Raw genomic sequence first — 6,000 nt, 5'->3', positions numbered from 1 at the left:
TATGCGTTTTCATGGACAAAAAACAATTCAGAATATCTTCTTTTGTGTTTCAGAGAAACAATTAAGTCACACATGTGTTAAAACAACATGGATGAATAAATGATGACAACAGTTTCAGTGTTAAGTGAATTTTCGTCCACAACAGTGTTGTTGTTAAAAGGATAGTTCACCCAAAACTGAAAATTCTGTCATTAATTACTCATGTCGTTCCAAACCCGTAAGACCTTTGTTCATCTTCAGAACACAAATTAGGATATTTTTGTTTAAATCCGAGAGCATAGACAACTACCACGTTCAAGGTCCAGAAAGGTATAAGGACATCGATAAAATAATCCTTGTGACCTCAGTGGCTCAACTGTCATTTTATGAAGCTACGTGAATACTTTTGTGTGCAAAGAAAGCAAAAATTATGAATTTATTCAACAATTCCTCTCTTCCATGCCATTCTCCGCTGTGCGTTCATACGAGAACCACGATGCATGTGGTGCACCACATGAGGATGAGTAATTAATGATTTTATATATATATATATATATATATACATACATAATGAGCAGCATAAAAATAATACTAAAGTAACACTGGTCCGCAACACATTCAGCCTTCATGATCATCTGTCTGTCCCCCATGAGAGGCCTTGAACCATATGGCTCCTAAATGTGACAAGTAGAGGGTTTCAACTCAGTTTTTCCATTTGCTCAGGCCCTCTATTTAAACAGTTGACCTCTGACCCTTTCATTTATGAGCTGCCAGGCTGAGAGCTCAACTGGAGAGTTTTGTTTTATCTCCCAGTGTGAGGGAACTATCAGTGGTTTTAATCTTGCTCTGCTCTTCCAGGAACAACAGCCCCGATATGGCTGCATTAAAAGTTTAGACAGGCCAGTTGGACAGTTGCTCCGCTTAGATCTCCTGTAAAGCCTATCGGACTCTGTCTTTGACTCCCTCCTAAACCCTGGAGACCAGCAGACATCCTGCTCTCATCTATATGGTGGCTACTCATCAACATGGTGAAAATGTCTATATAAGAACTACAGGGACTCCAGATTATAAAGATACATGATTAATTTAATTTTAAAGAAGTTAATTAGTTGATTTCATCAGTTTCTCAGTTGAATTTTGTCAATGAGTTGCACAAATAAGCTCCCACTAATGCATTATATTGAATAGTAAACTGCTCCTTAACCTGCATTAAACCATAGGTTGTTTCTGTCTTCGGTGAGATCAGCTGTTTCCCAAATAATCTTGTACAATACCTTGGACTGGCTGACCATCGTGCATCCCATAAATAAGAGTGGTTTCAGGTCAGCTGTTATTTCAGCCGTTACCAAGGAAACACTGTAGTTGAAAAAGCTGTGAAAATTGCCATGTACTCCTGTATCATGTTAGCAGGTGATAAGATGGTGGATATTTTGTTGAGCACGTTCTCTGGAAACTTGAAAAATTGATTGCATTGACTACACAGATAAAGACACAGGTGACAAGGATGGAGATCAGCCAGAATCCATTTTTAGATTGCAGACAGCTTAATGCATCTTTGTTTTTAGCATAGACTGTAAAAAAATGTTTTAGACTCAGAACAACAATATATGGCATTTATGATTACTGTGTTTGATTATTTTATTTAAGTTTCAATATTATTTTATTTCATTTCATTTTTTTATATATATTTTATATTTTATTTCATTATTAATTTATGGTTTATCTTAGCGATCTCTCATTCTGTCCTGTCAATTAAAATGCATTTTTAAGAAATGAATGTTTATTCACATGTTTGACTCACTCAGAATGGTAAATTCCCCACTTCTAGTATTTGCCACTCTTTGTCTAAATAAGCATTGTATTTGAAGCAGTACTTGAATGGAAAGAATGTGAGCAGCTGATTTGTAGTTAAGTTAAAATTGGCGCAGTTACAGTTATGACTCTTGGCGAAACACACGTGCAAAGGCTTTTCTCGCAAGGTGGTGCTTTCCAGCAACAAAGCGCTGGCGGACATGTGACCTATTGAATGGTGACTGGAAAGCATGCAAGTGCTACTGTCAACACCAGCGCATAAATAAAGATAGGGCCTCACCACCATCGCCACCAACCAGCTACGCTTTTTATAGGGATGCTTTGATTTATAAAAGGCAGAGGGGTCTATTTTTTGACTAACCAGTCTTATGATGGAAACTTTTGATGGATGCATGACTGACCCCCATGGCCTGAGTGTGGCTGGGGTTTAGGGAGATAGTGCTTGGTGCAGAGTGAGTGACACTGCAGCCAAAGTCTGTATATGTACTGGAGGCCGTCCAGGACTAAATGATATTGCAGTAATGGACTCCTGTGGTGGAGTTCCTCAAGGAAAACCTCGCAGTCACGTAAGATGACAATATGACAGTGACAAGCATGAGATTTTCCCGTTCATGGGAAAAAAACAATGTCCTTTTAAAGGTACAAATCTTAAGTTGTACAGAATGGCTTTCACCCTTTTAAGACACGCATACGCGTGATTTCTGTTCGCACGTTCATTCTATGAATCAAACGTACGCATATTCGAGAGATGATTGTATGATCAAATGTAGGATGGTTTCTGTGCAACATTTTATAAATGAAGCCCCTGGTTTGAACACATCTCAGGAGATATTTTGTCTCACTCCTCTTTGCAGATCCTCTCCAAGTCATTAAGGTTTCAAGGCTGACGTTTGCCAACTCGAACCTTCAGCTGCCACAGTTATTTTGTGTTTCTTCCATTTGCGAATAATCGCACCAACTGTTGTCACCTTCTCACCAAGCTGCTTGGCGATGGTCTTGTAGCCCATTCCAGTCTTGTTTAGGCCCACAATCTTGTCCCTGACATCCTTGGACAGCTCTTTGGTCTTGGCCATGGTGGAGAGTTTGGAATCTGATTGATTGATTGCTTCTGTGGACAGGTGTCTTTTATACAGGTAACAAACTGAGCTTAATCTCAGCTCCTTACCTGTATAAAAGACACCTGGGAGCCAGACATCTTGATCATTGATAGGGGATCAAATACTTATTTCACTCTTAAAAAAGCAAATCAATTAATAAATGCGAATTTTTTTGTTGTTATTCAGTCTCTCACTGTTCAAATAAACCTACCATTAAAATTATAGGCTGATCATTTTTTGTCAATGGGCAAAAGTACAAAATCAGCAGGGGATCAAATATTTTTTTTTTTTTTTTTTGTATGTCCATAGCTTTTATTGATTTTTATTTCAGTTTAAGTTTTGTACAACAAATTAAGCTGAATGAAAATGCCTTGGCAATTTGCTGAAATAAAACAAGTTTAGGTTTAAATATAAACAGTTAAATCTCTCTCTCTCTCTCTATCTCTCTGTATGTGTGTGTGTGTGCGAGTGATGTGTGTGGGTTTGTGTGCATCAGTTAAAGCAGCGCATTAATAAGGAAAGGTGATTAAACTGACTTGGAACTACCTGTGCATTAAACGGTTTTACCGCATACCTGCCAGCCAATCAGAATCCAGTATTCAGACAGACCATGGAATAATGAATAATTATCATAAATAATTATTAGTTATTATTAGTACTTATTATAATAAATACTTATTTTTAATTAATTGCCCATGCAAGTCATCTCATTTATTTAATGATTCATTGGTATTGTTTTAACAATTAATTGATAAAATATTATATGTAATGTAATTTGCAGTGGCAGATACTTGCAAAGAAACTTACATTGCATTTTAATTGCGGTGTGAGGCTTATAGATTATAGACAAAATGTCATTAAATATACTCAGTAATTAATAAAATAAAAGGCTTAGTTAAAATATATTAAAATGAGTTGAAACAACACCTTATGGATCAATAAATTGATAATAAAATTCAATTACAAATAAGGTGAAGAAATACCCTGGATCAATAAATGGTAATAAAATATAATAATAATAATAAAAACTAAATAACTATTTAATTAATTGCCCAGACATTTATTTGTTTTAAAAATATTTAATAGCAAGATTTTATTTTTTAGCTTATACTGGCAGACTTTTGTAGCCTACATTTGTATTCAAAGTATATTTTATCAGTTCACATCTTTCCTGGGAACTGAACCCATGACCTAGTGTTGCTGTGCTATTTGATCCACAGGAACCCATTACATATTTCACTCACATAAACTGAACCTCTTACTGACCTTCGGAACATCAAAACGTTTAATTAGTGGTTGAGAATGTGAGCACAGTGTAATAGCAAGTGACCTATGCAGTGGGAGACTGACCATTCTGACACATCTGAGTGTTGTTTTTTGGGTGAAAGGTTAATGTGATGGCATGGTCAAGAGGGCGGCTTTTCAACTGACAGAAAGCAGACATGGTGGCCACTTTGTTCTTCCCATCACTGAGTTGGCTTGAGTGAATTCATCAGCCACAGAATTACAGAAACGATAATCTCTATCTGGGTGTATGGCGTGTACACACAACCATTTTTAAATGTGTGGGGGAGAGGAAATCATATATAAATATAGTCAGTGGGTTTAAAAGTGAGATGTCACTGCCTGTCTAATGAAGGGATGGGCGGATGGTGAGAAGGCTTTGAAACATTTCATGCTGGTATTATAAGATTATTAGGAGGGCTGGGTAAAAATATTGATTTCTCGCTTTTAATCATTCTAATTTTTACGAAACAATTATCGATTCTTAAATCCCAACAATCAATTAATCTAGCCTGTTTTCCGTTAATGAACAGAACATTGTAGCGCACAATCCCATCCAATAAACTGCAATAAGCTTTGTGCTTGGTTACTTTTGATAGAAAAAAAATTCTCAAATTCTTACAATTTTATTACAGTATTAAAAATAAATGCCAATTTGGCACTGTTTAATGTGGAATGACAGATCGCTGAGGTAGCACCTCAGTTCAACAGATCTGACGTGATCTGATCATCTCCTCCGCTTTAATACTAGTTTCGGCACGAAATAAACATGAATGAACATCCGAAGGTATGTTAAAAGAAAGAGTACAACTTACCGAACTCTGTATCCTGTCTCATGTAATCGCTCAGTGTTTCAACCGCAGAAATAGGCAACAGCTTGTAAACAACTACTCAACGTCACATTTAGCCTACCTCAGAAAGAAACATATTTGGTGACCATAAACTCATTAGTTTAATTTATGTTTTAATAAATCTGTCAAGTTTTTATGATAGCCACTATTTAAATGTTAATATTTAAAAAAACGGTTGAGAGATTTTTTTTTTTTTGCTTGAGAAACGTAGGCTACCTGATATATAGCCAAAATAATCCATATGTGACCCTGCCACAAAACCAGTCATAAGCGTCCATTTTTTTAAATTTAGAGATTAATACATCATCTGAACGCTGAATAAATGAGCTTTATGTATGGTTTTAATTAATTAGGATAGGACAATATTTGACCAAGATACTTGAAATATTACTTGAGATATTTGAAAATCTGGAATCTGAGGGTGCAAAAAAAAAAATCCAAATATTGAGAAAATCCCAGTAGTCCAAATGAAGTTATTAGCACTGCATACTAGCCTACCAATCAAAAATTAAGTTTTGATATGTTTACAGTAAGAAATGTATGAAATATCTTCATGAAACATTATCTTTACTTAATATCCTAATGATTTTTGGCATAAAAGAAAAATGGATAATTTTGACCCATATAATGTATTTTTGGCTATTGCTACAAATATACCCATGCTACTTTTGACTGGTTTTGTGGTCCATATTGAATTGAACAATCAGAATTAGAATCAAATCGAAAGCTTATGAGCCAGAGTCTAATAGAATTATGAAATTTGTTTCAAAACCCGGCCCTACTTATTAGAAGTAATGCACATTTGCATTATAAATCTTTGTAAAGTATAAATGTCACGCTAAGGGTAGGGGAACATCCTTGATGTGTCATTTCCAAAATATTGCAAGACATGTAAGGATGATACATCCTTGAATATCCTTTACACTTTGCCAGTAATACCTACACTGCTTTACTGTTTGGTTGCTATGATGATGCTG

Source organism: Barbus barbus, assembly GCF_936440315.1.
Source record: "Barbus barbus genome assembly, chromosome: 2".
Classification (NCBI taxonomy): domain Eukaryota; kingdom Metazoa; phylum Chordata; class Actinopteri; order Cypriniformes; family Cyprinidae; genus Barbus; species Barbus barbus.
This window is presented reverse-complemented; position numbering follows the sequence as displayed.